The sequence below is a fragment of the Cervus elaphus genome, chromosome 3, assembly GCF_910594005.1.
Source record: "Cervus elaphus chromosome 3, mCerEla1.1, whole genome shotgun sequence".
Lineage (NCBI taxonomy): Eukaryota > Metazoa > Chordata > Mammalia > Artiodactyla > Cervidae > Cervus > Cervus elaphus.
Window position 1 is genome coordinate 25,132,653 of NC_057817.1, and position 21,276 is coordinate 25,153,928.

Below are 21,276 nucleotides of genomic sequence, written 5' to 3' on the forward strand. Positions count from 1 at the left end.
TACTTTCAGCCTTTAGCACTTGTACTTAAAATTCTCTATTCTTCATAGTCAAATAAAGCTGTGAATTTCCAACTTCAACTAAGACTCAGAGAAACTTTACATCAGGTTCCAGTATATGTGTGTATACATATAACACACATACCTGGAACAAAAGTTTCACAATTCTTATAAAAATGATGTATCCTGATATTTCCTATTCTATTTCTTTTTTTTAAAAAAATGCAGGTCACGAATAACTAAAGGGCAGGTTTTCAAATACTGCAATGAAAAATATTATACATTTGCCAGTCATGCTTTCAAAATTCTCCAGATTTCAACCTATCTTCTTTGCCTCATTATTCCTGTCATGCCAAAAAGTATCATCTCCAGTCAATTTCCTGATCTCATCTTCCTCATTCCCTCACCTCCACCTTTTAAAAATTGTATCTACCCTCCAAGCCTCAACTCCTTCACAAAGTATTTCTAGTTAAGAAAAGTGTGTTCTCTCCTAACTTCCTAAAAGGCCAAAAGTGAATCCTTGTGTTTATTTGTGTACACATCCATACTCTGCCACCTATCTGTTGGAGAGGTTCCCTATGGTAACAGAGGGACTATTTCTCAAACATCTTTTTAATTTCCTTAATTAAAAAAGCAAGGTAAAGGCTTTATGAAGATCCTATAGGTTCTACAGCCATACAAGCTACCAAATTCTTGGCACAATCTATCAACTAGGATTAATTGTAGGTCTCATTTCAGTTTTCTTTATGGTTTTTAAGTCAGAAATTTAAAATAGAAAGTCACTGATCACTAGTGACCAAAACTGCCCCCTTCTCTTAACCAGCTCAGAAAGTTTTCTGATATTGTGTGACATCATTATCCTACTTCCTCTATCCTTAACCAAAGCCTACCATGTATCTTGCTCCATGCTACAAATTTTCAGATATCCAAAACTGATCTTCTACAAAAGCAAACTGAGACATACTTCCCCAAGCCTAATTTGGTTACTTTAAATTTTGGTATGATATGTAGAGACCCTTATATTTTTGTGCTCCAAATATAAGTATTACTAAAAACTACAAAAATCACTGAAAAATTAGGAAGGCTAATTTTTTACTTCAAAAATTAACATTCTGCTATAAACTTTAGTTATCTTTAACACAATGATCTTTCTCAGGTGGCTACTTGCTCTCTACCTTGGTTTCTTTAGAAGACACTTAGGAAGCATGGAAAGTTACCATTTACTTATAGTTTTGGAAGTTCCTACAAGAGGCTAGGGACCAAAGATCAATCATGTGAAAGTGATTTAGATTTTATAATCAGTATCATTAGTAGCACAGTTTTCAAATTTTTCTCTTTAAAAATATGTTTTTAGGAAAGTCTAGACATTACCACACAGACACAAAAATAGCCAAGCTAAATTACTATTTTCAAAAGTGACAAAGAAGAGGGAAACGGCTAGTATACATTTCTAGAAAGAGTATTTTAAAATCTGAATAGTCACTAACATAACATCATCATGCTCTATTAAGAAACTTTCCTCTTTCACAGATCATACTTCAAGTAATCGTCACATAAGATTTATATTTTATATAATTCTTAGTGTATCTTATAGGCACAGCTTTTATGATTACTAAAGGATTGTTTAAAAGTCTTAAAAGACCATATGATAAATCTAAACTCCTTTAACATGACCTGTAAGAGTTTTCAAATTGTGGCACAATATGTACCTTTCTACTCTGATCTATGATTAACTATTTCACACACATCTTTTGTTAAAATATTTTTATATACAAATGACCACATGTGAATAAGTTTAATTTTTTAAACTTTCATAACTGGGATATGGGTATGTGCATTTTATATAAATTCTATTCTTACTAAAGAAAAAAAATGTATCACTGGGAGTAAAGTAGAATATTTAAATAAAATTGTCACAGTAATCATCTTTATCTCATTAAAAAAAAATTCTCCTGAGACTTCCCAAGAGAGATGGATATTAAAGAATGGCATATGCTGAGTATTTAGCCAATAATTTTTGTAACAAGACTGATTTTTCTTTTAAAATACCAAATACCCTAAACAGATCCTCTAAAAGCTATTAAAAGTAGGAAGTTTTGTTATTTTCCATAATAAAAGATATGAGGAATTGGGAATTTCAATAAGATGTTGGTCTTAGGAGTTAACTAACGACCACAATCTTTACATGCATTTGGATAAGAATGAAAATAATGATCCACAGTATTGCTTCCCTGGTGGCTTAGATTCCTGCCTGCTATGTGGGAGACCTGGGTTTGATCACTGGGTTGGGAAGATCCCCTGGAGGAGGGCATGGCAACCCACTCCAGTATTCTTGCTTGGAGAATCCACATGCACAGAGGAGTCTGGCAGGCTACATACAGTCCATGGGGTTGCAAAGAGTCAGACATAACTGAGCGACTAATCACAGCAAGGACATCCACCATGTCAGAGTAAAGCCTATCCACTCCTTATAGGCAGTTTTCAACTTTCCATTTATTTCACTGCCATAGTACCTCTCCTCTCAAGAGATGTTCATAAAATGCACAGGGTCAAGCATAGTGCCTGGCACATAGAAAGGGATTCAATATTTCTGAATGAACATATTATTGAACGAATAAATAAAATGGGCTCTCATACTCTCCCTGCTCCTTCTTAGGTAAGCTATTATGCCTGTTTTGTATTTTGGCATGTCTCCTTGTCAATCATGATGTTATTTCCTTTCCTTTTTCCTTAGAAAAGCTCTGGTTATTCTTTCTTCCCCTAGAGATCTAGAATCTGTAATTACTCTGATCTCGCTTGAAACTCCTTATTAAACAATAAAGGAGACTCTTTCCCTGGGTCTTCTAGTCTCTAGCACGCCTCTCCAGAGGCACAGAGACTGAAGCTAGTTGATGATACACGAAAAAACTCCTGAAAAGCAAGTTCTGCTGCCAGACTATTTGATTTCCTCACCCATCACAACTTACAAGTATTGCCTTCATAGGCAATTTTGTTCCAAAATACGTATCATTATACCAACCTACTGTAGCTAATTTCATAACAATACAGGAAACATTCATAAAAAGACTGAGCATTCTACTATGGGTCATAAATTGAGTTCAAACACTTTGTGTAAAACGCCAGACTATTATTCTAGCACATCTATGATCTAGCCTAACAAGTATATTCTTGGACTATAAATTAGTTTTCTATGGCACGTAAAACTCCATGTAAAATGAATTCTTTATAATAAAGATTTTATGATGTCTGAAATGCTATGAAAAATCAATTGTACTTCTTACAGTAATCTTTGCCAGAAGTCAGTATTGGTAGAATCCTTTTATATTTTAACCTAGTGATAGCTCAGGCAGTAAAGAATCTGCCTGCAGTGCAGGAGACCCAGGTTTGATTCCTGGGTCGGGAAGATCCCCTGGAGAAGGAAATGGCAACCCACTCCAGTATTCTTGCCTGGAGAATCCCATGGATAGAGGAGCCTGGGCTGGGTCTAATGGCAAAACTGTCCCCATTACTGAATCCAGAAAATGACTGAACATACATTTCCTATCTTGATTAGACTTCTAAGCCCATGCTCCAGCCTCTCTTCTCCCTCAACCAGACAGCTTCATTAGGACAAGGCAATGTGTCTTCTGGCTAACACTGTAGAAAGGAGAAAAACCTCAAAGCTCATTTTTTTCCCCTGCTTTCTTGGTAATGCCAAAATGTTGCCTTTCGCTGTACTTCTACCAACCAAAAACCCAATTCAGCAACATTTACAGAGATTTTTTTCTTCATGTTAAAGCAGTAAGTCAGGTGCTATGGATACAAATAAAATATAATCAGAGACTGCTCTCAAGCAATCCAACAAACAGGAAATCCTCTTGTGAACCACAAATGCTATCAATAATACTCAGTAAGATTCAAGGGTGTAAATTTTGGTAGAGGGTATATATGATACCTGATTCCTTTTTATAACGTTAAAAAAAATCTGTGAAAAAGAGGGGTAAAGACAATCTGGTAAGAACAATATACTTCAAACATTTAACCCAAATCATCAATGGATTTCCCATTTTAAATATTCCAAATGTTTTGTTATGGTGTATTATACTGTTGTAGCCACGCGTTTCGAGAAACAAACTCACTCAGAAGGACAATGCAGATAGTAGAGTGCAGTTTATTACACAGGTGGGCCCAAGGCAGTCTCCTCTTAGCCAAGGACCCGAACCAACTTTTGTGAAAATCTTAAATACCTTAAGTGTACTGCTCAAGCCCACTTCCCCAAATTCCTTAAACCTAGCCTGGAAAGTGTTAGAGAGAGATACAATCAGGTTACAGCCATGATTCATAATCAGAAGGGTCAGCTGGTTATACAATGTAGCCTACAACAAAGGGTGCCATAAAGATTACAGAGGTGATTGACTACATAGGGGATTATTACATTCTTTTTGGCCAGGGGAAATCTTGGTATGGAATCTGGTGTTTATCAGTCCAGGAGGCCAGTTCTGCCATAGGTATGTTATCCCCATTGCTACCAGGCACATAGTTCAAAGCTCACTGAAAGTGCAAGATGGAGTTTCCTTCTTTTTCAAGATGGAGTCAGCTCGGCCTGTTCCTTTCCTCCCTCAATACTAAATGCAGATTCACGAATCATTAAAAAGTTCTTAAGCTAAAAAACTTGGGACAATCGATATTTTTAATGAAAAATACGGCATGCACAACCAAATCAGCCCCCAAACACTAACTTTCTGCAATATATGTACTGAACTACTTGTTCAATATCAGACTGTCTTTACATTTCAACATGAATAGTCTACAATGATAAATGCTGGATTGAAAAATCTGCTATCCATTGCAAAATAATAGCTAATACACAAAAAGCTAGAAAGACTGGAGTGTGGGGGAGAGAGGCTAAATGAACCAAAATGTATTAAATCTTCTTCAAACATCCTGAGACGCTAAATTCAGAATAAAAAGATCAGGGTTCCAAGAATACAAAGTGTTCATCTCTTTCAAGACAATTGAGTACTGAATCTCACGGTGATTATGAAATAGTCTATAAAGAGGTCTTTAACTTATGCTTGGCTTTCCGAATTTGAATACAGGGAACAGCCAATTCTTTTTCCTTGTTTACACCTAAAGCTGGTTTTAAAGACAACTCAAAGTGGAATTCTAGGCCCAACACCACCCCCATACTTTTACCCCACAGGCAGCTACTTAAGAGATAATAAGGAATTCAAGTGCACGGCCTGAAAGTCGTATTTCTATGCTAATTTTACAAGCCTCCAACTCGCAGGACTTGACAATTAAAGCTTAAAAATGGGGAACGGGGCTAGAGGATAAAGAGGCTCTTTCAAGACTTGCTTATTTTTTTAACTTCCAAAATTAAAACTGCAAAAAATTATCCAGTTACCAGCATTTACAACAACTCAAATTTTCAGTTTAAACAATTACAATGTTTCAGTTTCTTTTTTTATTGAGGAGGTGGGGGGAGAGGGCGAGTCCCATCTCTTAAACTTGAGTAGTTTTTTCTGCTTATGTATTGTGACATGTTTCTTTAAGCGCCCCAAGGAAATTTAGCCTATTCGCAGCCAGCGGGATGGTTTAAGAAGCTGGTATTCAAAAGTCTAAGTGTCTCTAAGTGGCAGCAGGTGCTGGCAGTGCCGCTGGCAGTGCCGGAGCCCGATCAATGGAGGGAAGGCAAGACATTTCTTATAAAGGGAAGACTAGAACCGCCCGTCCAAAGCATCCCAGAGGCGCTTCTAGCATCACTTGGCGGCAATCAGAGCCAGGAGCAGAATGTGGCTTTATCTCCACAGCGCCAGCTCCGCAGAGCGCCCCGGCCCGCATCAGAGACGCGATCACTTGCGCTTACATCTTCTCCACGCTCCGCAACGCGGATCAGGGCACAACTCCCCGTCTGCATCTCCAAGTCTCCCAGTTTCGCCCTTTCTCCCAACTCGCCCTCCGCCCCCAGCAAAGCACAGGGTGGCTACGCGGCATCCCTGGCCACAGGGGACGCGGCTCCTAGCAGCGTCTCCGAGCACTCCTGAGGTGGTCGGCACCGGCCTGGGCATCACTCGACCCACCTTAACTTTCCAGAGGCGCCAATTCTAAATTCGCCGGACCTGCCGCCGCTGCTGCCGCCACCTCCTCCTCCACGCGCCCCTCGGCTCGCTCCCCTGAGTCTGTCCGCAACCCTCTCTCCCTCCCCTCAGGAACTCCACTGCGCCCGGCGCGGCGGGAAAACCCCGCCAGGTGCCTCCCGGCCCGGGGGGCTCCCGTCGGACCTCCGCTCCCGCAGGGAGCCTCAGTTCGCCAACCGCCGCAGCCGCGCGCGCCCCTCACGCACACTCACCAGCCCCGGCCGGAGCGGCCATCTTAGCGCTCGTCTCCCGCGCCCCCGCTCCCAGCTCCCCGTTCCCCGGTGCAGCGGCGGCGGCCCGGTGGGGCGGCTACGTCAGTGATGACGCCACGGCCGACCCCGCCCCCAGCCCCCTCCCGGCCTCGGCGGCGACTGCGGACCCGCGGGTTGGCGGCCTGAGGTGTGGGGGAACCCGGCGCCCAGGCGCCAACTAGGCATCCGGGAATGGACGTTCCCCTGCGCGCCCTGTGGCTCAGCTCGGAAGGCAGAAGCTCCTCCTGGGCGGGCTTCGCACCTGTCTTAGCCGTCGGGGCCTGGGAGAGGACATCAACTCCAAGCTAGTGAGATGCAAAATATTCCCCAGACGTTTGCCCCTTCATAGAATTTCTGCCTCTCAGCGTCGAATTGGTTGACAGAAACGCGCGGCCATCTCGTTTTCTTCGAAATCTGCCTACATTGACTGGCTTAGAAAGTTTTCAAGAAAACGTTCCCTTCCCGAGGAGGCAGCCGGGTGTGAGCTTAGCTGGCAGTGACTGCTTTGAATTTGGCTTCCTCAGACGGCAATTGGGCAAATAAGTTTCCAGAATGGGAAGTAAGATGTAAGGGACGCGGAAGTTGCCTCTGTCCAAAATTACTTTACCTGAAATTGCCGATTGAAGGTAATGAAGTAGTTTCCGAAAAAAACGAAGCGAAGAGACTGAGGGAGAAAAGTCTGGAGAAAAATCAAGCCTACAGGTACGGAAAGATTAATCCAGTAGTATTTATTGAGCTTTTATTATACTTTGCGCTGGGTTCTGAGCCATTTGTGCTCCGCTACCTCGTGGAGAGGATGGAAAATGGCAAGACGCGAGAACCAGTGATACAAACGTGCAAAGTTAAGACGTTAGTGGAGTACAGTATCTTGCAGTATATATGCAAGCAATACAGTTGTTCATATCTTTTAATCAACAGTTCCACTTTGGGAAATATCTTTCAATGGTATGGCTTTTAAAAAATGAGCACACAAAGGTATTCATAGCGTATTATCCAAAACTATCCCAACAACAAAGATTTGAAGGGAAAAAAATTCTAACCAAAGGGGACAGTCTAACATCTAGGATGCTGGCCTCGGGAATTCTTCTGCAGATCACAAAATGGTAATAGCTTTATCAATTCATAGTTGAAAGATACCAAATATGTACAAGGAGGTTCAACTGTATAAAATGTAATATTCACTGAAGGCTAAAGATAAGGAATGAATTTGTATAGCTTAATATGCCTTTCATTCCTTTTTCTGTATACTTAAGTGCATAATCTTTCCAATTCAAGTCTGTCCCCCCAAGTGTATTCCTCCCACTCAAAACACGCACTGCTGTCTTGTAATCTTCCCAATCATCTTCATTTCTAAAATGCACTGAATTCATTATGTGAGAGCATCTCTTAAAAGCAAACATTTCTTATAAGTATTTCTAGCATATGGTATAGATTTCCCTGTGGTTCCTAGTAAGCAAACTATAACAAGTTAAAATCCTTGCTCCTATTTTAAAGTCATAAAACCCTTTCTGAAAGTTCATTTGGCAGACTTTATCAAGATTGCCACCTCTGTAGTAGTTCAACTTTCAGAAATCCAAAAAGTTTTTACCTGAGATTCAGGCAACTTAGAAGGCTACTCATCTCACTGTTATTTACAATAGTGAAGATCAAAGACATGTTAACTGTTCATCATTGTTGGAACAGTTAGGTACATCTGGAATATTCACAGGACAGAATATTATATAGTCATCAAAAACCTTATTTTCAGAAAGTAAGAAATGAAGGAATATAGATCAAGACAACTGTGTCTGCCATTCCCATTCTGTAGGAAGCTTGTTAAAGCTCTCCACAAACACCGTGCAAGGAGAAAGAGGGACTGAGGTGGACTGAATGATGATTTAAAGGTGCATTGAGTAGGCAAGTGGTGGATGCCAGGCAGCAAGAACCACAAAGGAGCAAAAGTTATGAATAATCAGAGGATACAGGGAGTAGAGACTGAATTACAGGGAGGCAGCAGTAGCAGGGGTCTTAGCAAAATTTGGAGTAGAGCTACTTGAATTCTAGGAGCCTCCAAAATAACCGTATGAAAGTAAAAACTAAAAGCGAGATGCAAAGATGTACTGAGAGGGAGGGGACATATGTATAACTTTGGCTGATTCATGTTATGTATGATAGAAACCAACACAACAGTATAAAGCAATTATCCTCCCATTAAATTAAAAGATATGTACTGCATTTTAAAATATGTGAAGATTATTCACATTTAACATTTGGAAGGAATAAATCAGCATTTCAATAATGGTGGCAAGATTACAAGTAATTTTTGTTTTTACAATAATTTTTTTTAAACGCTTAGAATGAGTACCATCAGTAATCAAAAATTCTAAATTTGAAAATAAATCCTATGTTGTTGTGTGGTCAAAGTCCCTAGTTGCCAGAATTTCAGAGAATTTTCTGAGATCATAAATGCCCTTAAGGTCTTGTAAGGACTAAAATAATTTGATGACTTGACTCAATGAACAGCAGGAAGTGAAATGGCAAGATGATGAAGCAAAATCAAGCTGAGTAAGGCATAGGTGGAGAATACTGAGAAGGATGTCCTGAATAAAATCTCTTTGATTACAAAGGTGTAAACTAGGGAGAGGTGCTGAATGGGAAGGGGGGACTGGAGAGAAATTATCTGGAAATCATTGTTAATTGGGCTAATAATTAAAGAATAGTAAGTAACGGGATAGTTTGTAACATAGCCTTTTCCTTTTATTACTATCTATTCAACTTTGAAATTTCTTCAGCTACCATTTTATTTCAGGTCTTACCAACCTAAGCCTAAAATATGGTATATCTAGCTTGTTTCCTGAGCATCAGGACCTCTCTATTGCAATCTCATTGTTACATAGCTATCATAAAAATCATTCTTCTCATGTAATTTCTCTATTTATTGTTTACCCACCACATCAAATCTAAGCTTTAATAACAACCACAACAAAAATCTCTATCCTTTCCCATCTTTATCAACTGACTTCCCCAAACTTATCAGTTGTATTTTCAAAATCAGTCCTTTCCCAAATCCGCCTTTTGACTGCTAGGAAGTCAATCTCCTTAAGTCTCCCACACTTCGGGCTTTTCCCACATTTAAATCAGGGCAGATGTTTATCTCCCAAGTAGAAAGCCCTTTTACTTTCACTCCTGCAGATCATTAAAATCAACCTCTTTGGGAGCCGGCCTAAAAGCTCTCACCTCCTGGATACCACTTTCCTAGTAACCACTGGACTTCCAGGTTCCCCATCCCCCACCCCACACTAGTATATTATTATGCAGTCACAGCTTTTGTTCCGAGTTCCGCGCCTGGTTCTCTCTCTTTGCATTGTAACTTCTTTAGTGGCAAGGACGATGCACTTGACTCCATTCGTATATCTCACTCAGTACAGTGCTAACCAAAAATAGTCTTAAAATGTTTAATGAATAAACAAAATCAGAAATTCTCTAGCACAATATGAAATTGTGGAAAAAATGTGGAGGGGTTTCCCTTGTCTCCACAGTCTCCATATGGGGAAAAAATGGCAACTTGCCCTTTTCCCAAGATAAGCAGTTTCCTAAACAAGATTAAAATTTAATGACTCTCATACTCAATTCTGAAGCCATATACATCTTCTTCTGAAGTGGGTGCAACACAAACGTTTCTATATCCTGAGAAGAAGATATGAATGAATTAAAGGAAGACAAAAAACACTGCAAAGTTTGCAAACATTAGAGTTGCTTTTTATGCTTTGATTTGTAGAATTTTCTAATCCAGTCTTTCATGAATGAATTTATGAGCTTGTTAACTTTGAGGAAACTACTTCCAAGGATTTCCAGAGTTTTACATACTGAATGTTCATATCTAAAGTTATATAAATTTATTAATTAAAGTTATGAAAAATATTTTTTGAGTACCTATGAGCCTGGTACCATGCTAGGCACTGAAATGTCCACAGCCTTCATTTACATGTTACAAGGAGATCAAGGATTAAATGGAGGAAGTGGGCAAGAATACTGAAGAACTAAAACCTAAAGTTTGATTAACTTGCAGCAACACAGTGCAGTGCATAAATTTTGTTTTTAATGAGCTACCCAAAGAACCTTAAATTTGTGAAAAATATGTTAGAAAGAAGTTGAGAGAGCAGTGTTGAAACAGAACAGCAGATGGCAAGATGTGACCTCAGTAAGTGAATAGAGAGAAAAGAACAGAAAAAAAAAATGGCTTTAGAACTACTGTTTTTTAAAGAAAATCCTAGGAAAGAACAAGGATGGTGGCAGATAGGGGAGGTAAGTGAAAGTTGAGAAGTAGGTGGTACCAAAGCTGATTTAATTTTAAAGGACCATTAAGTGTTTCTTTAGAGGTCTTGGAGGAGAATTACCAATGTAGGCCTACTGGAAACTGCAACCAAGCCCAGGATTTTGGCATTAGTGGAACAAAATTGGAAGGCTAGAAAGTCTCTTCTTTTAACATCCTCACTGCCTCTACCCTATTCAGTTTCTTACAAATCCTCAGGCTGCTTGTGCCCAGGGCTTTACCTCAGTCTATCAAGACCTTTCTGTCCTTCCTCCCATCAAACTTTTCCCATTTTGTTCTAGGACAAAAAGTAATCCCAACCTTCGATTTTTCTAAGGAACCCAATTATCATGTACTAAACTGACCCACTTGTAATGTAATAGCATCCAGTAATCTTTTTTGCATTTCTCTCTATTTAAGCCTGTGCTCGAATGGAACTTCTTATAGATACTTGTAGAGTATGGATTTGCCAGGGCTTCCCAAGTGGCACAGAGGTAAAGAATCTGCCTGCCAATGCAGGAGATGCAAGAGACACAGGTTCAATCCCTGGGTTGGGAAGATTTCCTGGTGGAGGAAATGGCAACCTACTCCAGTATTCTTGCCTGGGAAATTTCATAGACAGAGGAGCCTGGTGGGTTTCTGTCCATGGGGTTGCAGAGTTGGATGTGACTGAGCACACACGCACACACATGGACTTTCTAAATGAAATTTTAAGCATTATAGATTAGTGTGATAAAATATTTTCTTAAGCCAAGACACATTTCCAGGGTGATAAGCTCTGTGTGTGTGTGTGTGTGTGTGTGTGTATACAGTTGACCCTTGAAAAAACATGGGATTTAGAAGTGGCAACCCCTCCTTCAGTCAGAAATCCAAGTGTATCTTTACAGTCAGTGTTCTGTATCCTGCAGTTCCTCTGCATCCTCAGATTTAACCAACCACAGTTCCTATGGTAAAGTATTATTTATTGATTGATAAAAATCTGTGTGTAAGTGGACCTGTGTGGTTCAAACTTGTGTTGTTCAAAGGTCAACACATAGATAATTATAACATGTTTATTTAGTTATAATCACAACATAAGTTTATTTTTATGGCTTTAAATAAGTTGCATGTTTTATCTATATCTCCTCTGTAATGTTGGGAAAGTAGTATTTGTCCTGTCTTCCTTACAAGGATATTTTAAAATATCAGATGAAGTTTTGCATGTGTAACCCTTCCTTAAGTGTAAAGAGAAAAGTAAATGTATTTATCATTATTATTAATATTTCTTTTAGGATTATTACCACCCTATAAAGTTCCTTGAGGTCAAGAACTGAGTTTTGTTCATATTTATAATCCTCTAAATTGAGTTTTGCTTCTGTACTAAAGTGACAGTTGGAGGATAAATACTATGAGGTTTCAAAATCATTACAGTACTCTGAGAAACACACAGACAATGTTTTAGTCCCCCTTTCTTACAGAAAGTGGTGAAGAGGGTCTGGAAAAGGAGAGTGAGAGAGAAACGAAAGGAAAAATGTTAGGGGTGGAAATTTTGCCTTTTAAAGTTTTAGTAAACCTTGCCAGAAGATACTAGTAATCGTTCTTGAGGGAAGATTATTGAGGTACCTAAGTTTTATTTTATATTCTATATATGTCTTTAGGTTCACATCTTTAAAAAAAGAAAAAAAGGTAGAATAAGGAAAGCATAGTTGGTTAACCATAGCTGTTTATTATTATTTACATCTTCCCAAACCATTTGGAAATTGAAATCCTTCAGTGTTGCTCCTGGGTTGTTAAAAACAAGAAAGCTGAATAGAAAACAGCAGTCAAGGCAGTGGGTAGCTTCATCATACAAAGGAAACCATGTACTGTAGATTCAGGATATATGTATGCAGTTAAAAAAACTAACAGTTCTTCACCTGCAAGAGCTAGGGTGATCACCCTGCTTTTCTCTGCCATCTTAAGATTGCTCCTTTTCAGATCAAAGTTCCTCGTGGTAATAACCATTGGTTCAGCCATCTGTAAGCAGTGTCTATAAGCCTCCCTTCCCTCAGCTAACCAGAGATTAATAAAGTCTTAGAAAACCACATTTCCACAGTACATTTAAGGTGCAGGGAGATTGTATGTGAAGTGGATAGCCCCATCTACTTCATTTTATCTTTGATCCAGGAACTAGTACTTACAGAACTAAGCAGAATGACACTTGAAACAGATTTCTTAATTTTCAAAGCTAAATATGTGGCTCCTGATCTTTAGAAAAAATAATGAAGGATGAGTCAATCAGAAAAAAAAAGTGACATGAATAGTTTTGGGTTTCCCTTTATATATATGTATATATATATAAAGTTTTCTTTTTTGGTCTATTTGTATGAACACTCTAAAATACCTCAGGAATGATCATAGGAAATTTGTATAAATTCACCATTCAACACTTATGAAATTATCTCTTCTCTTCTTAAAAATCAGAAGTGAAGTGAAGTGGAAGTCACTCAGCTGTGCCCGACTCTCTACAACCCCATGGACTATACAGTCCATGGAATTCTCCAGGCCATAATACTGGATTGGGTAGCCATTCTCTTCTCCAGGGAACCTTCCCAACCCAGGGATTGAACCCAGGTCTACCTGCATTGTGGGCACATTCTTTACCAGCTAAGCCACAAGGGAAGCCCAAGGATACTGGTGTGGATAGCTTATCCCTTTCCCAGGGGATCTTCCTGCCCCAGGAATGGAACCGGGGTCTCCTGCATTGCAGGCAGATTCTTTACCAGCTAAGCTGCCAGGAAAGCCCTTTAAAAATCAGTGATAGTCATAGTATTAAAGGATGACCTACACATATAACTTACTTGCTAACGCCCATAACATTTTATTGAATTAAGATGAAATCTGGTTTTAACATGATCACTGTGGGGCTTCCCTGGTGGCTCAGATGACAAAGTTAAATTGTACAAAAGAATTATAATTTTAACTAGTCTTACTGTGAATATTTCCCCCATATTATTTTGTTTAATATAACCTACATTAAATAAGGGGCTTCCCAGGTGGCTCTGTGGTAAAGAATCTGCCTGCCAATGCGGGAAACATAGGAGATGCTGGTTTGATCCCTGGGTTGGGAAGATCTTGGAGTAGGAAATTGCAACCCACTCCAGTATTTTTGCCTAGAAAATTCCATGGACAGAGGAGCCTGGCGGGCTGCAGTTCATGGGGTCACAAGAGTCAGACATGATTGAGCGACTAAGCACGCATGCACGCACATGAAATAAAGGTTAGGATTATTCCTACAAAAAGGCCTATAAAGGATGCTTTTGCTGTGTTGGTGTGATGGGATGCCAGAAAAGACCAAGCTTCTTTGACTTGGTTCTCAGAGTCAGAAATGCCCACATTATTAAACAGTTTAAGAGGCCCCAGGTTAAAATGCAAATCTGGGAGGAAGTAATTTGTTAAACTGTTGTTAGTTCTGATATATTAGTGTAAATGAATGAATTAGAGAAGTTAAGATTGCTCTGAAAATAATGAGAAATAAGTTGTTAAATTGGGGGAATAAGGAGGGAAAATGAGAACTGTGCATGGATATTATGTTGCCTCTAGGAGGCCTGATCAAAAGTGGAGCAGCATCAGGGCACAGGTCTTTGGGGAAGCAGAAGGAGGGAATCTGAACACAAGCAAAACTTTTTGTGGAAGACTAAGTGCTCGTCATGAAGTCCAACCCCTTAAAAATCTACCCAAACCCCAAAAATTCTCTAGGAAAAATAACTCTTCATAATCAACTTTGTACTTAAGGGAAAAAAAAAAAGCCTCCTTTGCAAATCATTTAACCTTCAAGCTTTCCATCTCTCTACCTGAAAATAAGAATTAAAAAACTGATTGCAGATTCACTTTGTTTTGTGAGGATTATGTGAAAGCTTTTGTAAGCTATGAATCTACATGAATTCAAGGTAAATTATAAATCTGAAAGGATAAATAATGTTTCTACTTAATTTATAATTTATATTGACACCAATAAAAATCAGATGTAAATTGTATTATAACAATTTTTAATGATAATCATTTTAAATGATAATTTTTAATGATAATAATTTTTAAATTATCATTTAAAAATGATAATTTTTAAATGATAAATATAACAGTTTTTAAATGATAATAGTTCCCAACAGATGTTAGGTGCTAATATTAGTGAATCTTATCCTTATATGTGAGGGGTGTGTGTGTGTTCAGTCATGTCTAACTCTTTGCAGTTACATGGACTGTAGCCTGCCAGGCTCCTCTGTCAATGGAAACTTCAGGCAAGAATACTGGAGGGGTTGCCATTTGCTACTCCAGGGGATCTTACCGACCCATGGATCGAGCCCTGACTCTCCTGCATTGGCAGGTGGATTTTTTTTTTTTTTTTTTTTAACCACTGAGCCACCTGGGAAGCCCCAATATGTGAGGTACTTTGTTGCTAAGCTTTTCTTGTTCTGTATCTTCCCTTCTCTTCCCTTTCCCTTGGTCTTTACCATCTGCCTTAAAACATGCAGTTTTTTACAGCTTGAAAGAAATTGCCTGTCCTATTGCTTCTTGTCTCAGCCACTTTGTTTTTCTTCTCCTTTACATTGTCAATGAGAAGCTTTTATCAGTAGATCTCAATGGCGTAGAAATAATCTAGTTGGCATGAGACTACATTTAATTACAATCGCTAAAAATTCATTCTCCATATCTACTTAGAGATATGGCTCACCTTCCCATGCCCACTTTACTTACCAATTTTTAATTCATCACCAAAGTGCTCTGTAGAAATCATAATAGCTTTATATATTGTCAAGCACTAATGAAACATTTTTCGTGTTTGTGAGTTAGAACCCATGGAGCAAGATAGTCTCAGTCATATTATTTTTCTCAATCCTGCCATCTCCATTTTCATTTGTTTTTGTTAACCACCTATAATCAGGCTCCCTACCTTTCTGCTTTGAAAATGTTCCCTTAAAACAGGGTATTTCTTGTCAAATTCAAAAGCCAGTGATACTCCTTCACCACTGGCTAAAGTTGATCACCCTTTCCTTTGTAAAGCGCTCTTAGTTTTTATTCTCAAGACTTATGCAGGCATTCAGGACAGAGTGAGACCAGTGGCTGCTGCTATTCCTGCTACTGCTGCTTTTACTTAGTAGTTAGCTTGTATTCACTATTTTTCTCTCATTTTAAACTTTAGATTTATTTTTTACTGAGGTAATTTTGCTTATAACATTATGTAAGTTTGATGTGTGCAACATATTTTTGCTTCTAGTCTCTAAACCCTACACAGTGTGCTCACCCCCAGAAATGTAGTTCACATCTATCAGTACACAGATATAATCACTGTTTACTATAATTCTCATAACTTTCCTATGGAGATCAGAATTTAATCAACTTGCTGAAATTCACACGTCAGAACAAGATCTGCTCTGGGAAGTATTAGGTTTAGCAATAGAAAAGAAAGCCTTTTACTAACTGGATCACTGCGTGCCCTGTTTCTATATTTAGATTAAGTAGAGCTTATTCATTTCTTTTCCTATTTATCTATAGTTTGGAGCATTATTGTACTTCATTTGCAAAGATGGCTTTTCAAGTAGTTTTTTTGCCCAAGTTGTCCATACACAATTTATCTTAGTCCTTTTTTTTCTTCTTTTTCAAGTTAACTGACTCCTGTAGGAATAGAAATGGAACCACGGATTCATTTAGGCTAGACAATGCTCTAACTACATACACTAAATCGAAAAGTGTAGTTATCAGAAGTCAGTGAGTGATAACATAGATTTTAAATTAAGCTTTATAGTATAATTTACTCAACTTTTGACTGTCTGGGTGTGTTTTATCAAAACCTCTGTAGAGGTACAGTAGGATTTAGTTACATACAATTTTTGTTTTCTCAAGTGAGTGCATAACAACAGTGTGATCTAGCTACAGAGATTTCCTTAAGGTTTTTGTTGGCATGTCAGTGTTAACAATCGGAACGTGACTGTTTTAGATTTCATCTGAAATTAGTGGTTCAAATACAACAATAAATAGTTTTCATGGTTGTCAGCTCTGATTAATGTAACATTAAACCTCTTGAGTATATTACACCACTACTTTTGTTTTTAACTGACAAATTTGAAAAATAAAGACGTAGTATCTGTCTTATGAACACATTAAATGTAGATCTTTGCTTTTTTCATTTAATGTACCCTTACCTTTTTCAGAGGCATTTGGCTTTATTTCTTTAGCAGGTTTTTTCACTAAATCTTTTACCTATCTTACCAAAATGCCTTCCATTATTTACTTAACAAATCTGGTGGAGGGAAGAAAGAATTATGAGTTATCCCAAAGATATATTAAGGACATTTCAACATTAATAGAATGAGGAAAAGAATTATGCATTAGTGATATTTCATTGCAGAACAATTTATACCTCTCAAAGGATTTTAATTTACATTCTCCTTGTTCATACTAGGTAGTATATAGCTGAAGAAATTAAGGTAATAAGGGACTTATCTGAAGCCACACAGCAACTCGCCCTAGGATTAGAAAACAAGTCTTCCTATGACCAGCCATTTCTCTTTACTGTGTACCTTATACATACCATAGAGATGATTTGAGTAATAGTTACTAAAACTTTTTCCCCTCTCAACTTGTGAAAAAAATGAATTTAAATCTGATTGCCTATATCAAACAGAATAGTGTTTTGGAACCTCCAAACAGATTTCTTTAATTGAAAAATGTTAAATTATGATTTATTTTCCTCTGATTTAGCACAGTGATGCTTTCAGTTTCAAAGTTATACCCCTATCCCTTAGCTCAGTTCTGCAAAGTTACATCAAAGGGACAACAATTTTTCTTTAGAACACATTCTCAAATCTTATACAGACCAACGTCAGGAGCCAAGATGGCGGCGGTGGTCGCTCTCTCCTTGAGGCGCCGGTTCCGGCCGCAGCCCTTGGCGCGGCCCGCCTGCAGGCCTGCCGTGGGGCCCAGACAGCTGCAGCCGCAGCACCACGAATCAAGAAATTTGCCATCTATCGATGGGACCCAGACAAGACTGGGGACAAACCTCACATGCAGACTTATGAGATTGATTTGAATAACTGTGGTCCTATGGTGTTGGATGCTTTAATCAAGATTAAGAATGAAATTGATTCTACTTTAACCTTCCGAAGATCATGCAGAGAAGGCATCTGCGGCTCCTGTGCCATGAACATCAACGGAGGCAACACTCTGGCGTGCACCCGCAGGATCGACACCAACCTCAACAAAGTTTCCAAAATCCACCCTCTGCCACATATGTATGTGATAAAGGGTCTTGTTCCTGATCTGAGCAACTTCTATGCGCAGTACAAGTCCATCGAGCCTTACTTAAAGAAGAAGGATGAGTCCCAGGGGGGCAAGGAGCAGTACCTGCAGTCCATAGAAGACCGTGAGAAACTGGACGGGCTCTATGAGTGTATTCTCTGCGCCTGCTGCAGTACCAGCTGCCCGAGCTACTGGTGGAATGGAGACAAGTACCTGGGCCCCGCGGTCCTCATGCAGGCCTATCGCTGGATGATCGACTCCAGAGACTACTTCACGGAGGAGCGCTCATGGCCAAGCTGCAGGACCCCTTCTCTCTGTACCGATGCCACACCATCATGAACTGCACGCGGACCTGCCCCAAGGGGCTGAATCCTGGGAAAGCTATTGCTGAAATCAAGAAGATGATGGCAACCTACAAAGAGAAGCAAGCTTCTGCCTAACTGTGCTGAGCTCAACCTGACTGTAGCCAGCTCAGAATGCAGTTGACCTCCGAGTTCCTTCAGAGGTCGTGATTTCCCACAAATACAGCATGTACAATAAACAGTCCAAGAAATAAACGTTATTCTAGTTTATTAAAAAAAAAATGTTATACAGACCATAAGACATCTTATTTTCTTGTACTTTACTGTATTAATTTATCAAACTCATTTTTAATCTATTCACATTTTCTGAATAGAATTTTAGCAGTGTGCCCTATTCTCTTAAGAAAAATATTATCTAAATTGTGGAAAACTTATGTTTAGGACCTAGTGTCTTTTCTTAGATTTGTTATTTCATGGTGAATTGATACTTACAGTTTCCATGTCCAAACAGAATTTGTATAGATACAATCAGAAAACACAGTTTAGAGAATTTAACCTGCAGCTTATCTTCTGTTAGATGGCTGCCTTGCCAAGCTAATTTCACATACATTTCAAGGTGTCCAAATCGATTTAAAAGTCTTTCTATTATAATTTATAAAAGCTCTTCTACCATAATGTATTCACCCAGAGGTAAACTTATGACCTTTGAAAGAGTAAACAGAAAAACGGATAAGAGAGGTCTCAAAGCAGAAACAGAAATGCATGTGTTCTCTGTGTTACTCATTAAAAGGATGAATATGAGGATCAGCTAATTCATACACAAAGTTTTACCTCCTCTTCCTGATCTAAGTTATATCCTCATTTACTCATCTGCGTTTGGTTGGGAAATGCATTGATGGTCACAAATCAATTTCTTCTGTTACACTCAGGGATGTAGGAAGTGTCTTAATAAGCACCAGCATCCAAACAGAAAGGATAAAACCTTTGGTCTGAATTTTGCAGATGAGACAGCTGAAGTTGGGGGTAAAATGACTGGGCCAAAGTCATACAATGGGATACTTAAGCTTCCGGGATTCCAAAGCAAAGCTGTTGCCTCTCAGACTTAGTGACTCCATAACCAGGTCCTCATGCTATCATAAAATTCTTTCTTGGGGCAAATCAAAATTTACTTGCAACATTTATTCTATGATCCTATTTCTGCCCTCTAGGGCCTCACTGAATGAACTGTTTTCTCCACGTCCTCTACGCCCACCCCAGTCTCTTTTATGAATGTACAGTTTAGGGTCAGAAGTGGCTTTGTTTCCTAAAGAAATATTTCCAACCAAGAATTTTTAATATCTTAGATCTTTCCCCCTCTGTTTTTAATGCCCTCTTGTGGTTACTTGCAAAGGCTTTAACGTCTTAAAATATCTTTTGTCCTTCCCTTCCTCCCAGTCCCCAATCTCCTCTTTTTTCCTTTTACTTCCTATTTTTAATTTTTTTTTTACTTCATATTTTTTAGAATCATAATCGAATCAACCATTTATTTTAAATAACTTAGAATTATCTTTGAATCACCCCCATACAAACCCACCTGTTTCTGATCTGGGTTGCAGATGAAGCACCTGAGTTCAAAAGTTTTAAATAATATCCCTAATGCATGTGTTCGTGCTAAGTTGCATCTGATTCTTTGCAACCCCATGGACAGTAGCCCACCAGACTTCTCTGTCCATGGAATTTTCCAGGCAAGAATACTGGAGTGTGTTGCCATTTGCTCCTCCAGGGGATCTTCCTGACCCAGGGATCAAACCCACGACTCCTGCATCTCCTGCATCTCCTGCACTGGCAGGCAGGTTCTTTACCACTGCACCACCTGGGCTAGGATTTAAACTTAGGTGTATTTGATTCTGAAGCTCAGGGTTGTTACACTATTTCACTAAAGCAGAGGAACCAGAGATCAAATTGCCAACATCCACTGGATCATTGAAAAGCAAGAGAGTTCCAGAAAAACATTTATTTCTGCTTTATTGACTATGCCACAGCCTTTGACTATGTGAATCACAACAAACTGTAGAAAATTCTGAAAGAGATGGCAATAGCAGACCACCTGACCTGCCTCTTGAGAAATCTGTGTGCAGGTCAGGAAGCAACAGTTAGAACTGGACATGGAACAACAGACTGGTTCCAAATAGGCAAAGGAGTACGTAAAGGCTGTATATTGTCACCCTGCTTATTTAACTTATATGCAGAGTACATCATGAGAGACGCTGGACTGGATGAAGCACAAGCTGGAATCAAGATTGCTGGGAGAAATATCAATAACCTCAGATATGCAGATGACACCACCCTTATGGCAGAAAGTGAAGAACTAAAGAGCCTCTTGATGAAAGTGAAAGAGGAGAGTGAAAAAGTTGGCTTAAAGCTCAACATTCAGAAAACTAAGATCATGGCATCTGGTCCCATCACTTCATGGCAAGTAGATGGGGAAACAGTGGCTGACTTTATTTTTCCGGGGTCCAAAATCACTGCAGATGGTGACTGCAGCCATGAAATTAAAAGACGCTTACTGCTTGGAAGGAAAGTTATGACCAATCTAGACAGCATATTAAAAAGCAGAGACATCACTTTGTCAACAAAGGTCCATCTAGTCAAGGCTATGGTTTTTCCAGTAGTCATGTATGGATGTGAGAGTTGAACTATAAAGAAAGCTGAGTGCCGAAGAATTGGTGCTTTTGAACTGTGTTGTTGGAGAAGATTCTTGAGAGTCCCTTGGACTGCAAGAAGATCCAACCAATCAATCCTAAAGGAGATCAGTCCTGAGTGTTCATTGGAAGGACTGATGCTGAAGCTGAAACTCCAATACTTTGGCCACCTGATGTGAAGAGCTGACTCATTTGGAAAGACCCTGATTCTGGGAAAGATTGAAGGTGGGAAGAGAAGGGGATGACAGAGGATGAGATGGTTGGATGGCATCACCAACTCAATGGAGATGGGTTTGAGTAAACTGCAGGAGTTGCTGATGGACAGGGAGGCCTGGCATGCTACAGTCCATGGGGCCACAAAGAGTTGGAAACGACTGAGCG

General features: G+C 39.2%; 1 protein-coding gene and 1 pseudogene across 2 annotated transcripts in view; one reads left to right on the plus strand and one right to left on the minus strand.

Moving 5' to 3' along the window:
- The window catches only part of USP44 (ubiquitin specific peptidase 44), a 28,931-nt gene extending 22,515 nt beyond the window's left edge, over window positions 1–6,416 (minus strand). The window contains exon 1 of the mRNA XM_043881682.1: window positions 6,329–6,416. The gene's annotated coding sequence lies outside the window, so the exon portion shown is untranslated. The remainder of the gene's footprint in view (window positions 1–6,328) is intronic.
- An 11,092-nt stretch (window positions 6,417–17,508) lies between these two features.
- Window positions 17,509–18,496, plus strand: LOC122677948 (annotated as a pseudogene). Its single transcript, XR_006335964.1, has one exon. The product of XR_006335964.1 is annotated as a succinate dehydrogenase [ubiquinone] iron-sulfur subunit, mitochondrial-like (transcript).
- Window positions 18,497–21,276: the final 2,780 nt, after the last annotated feature.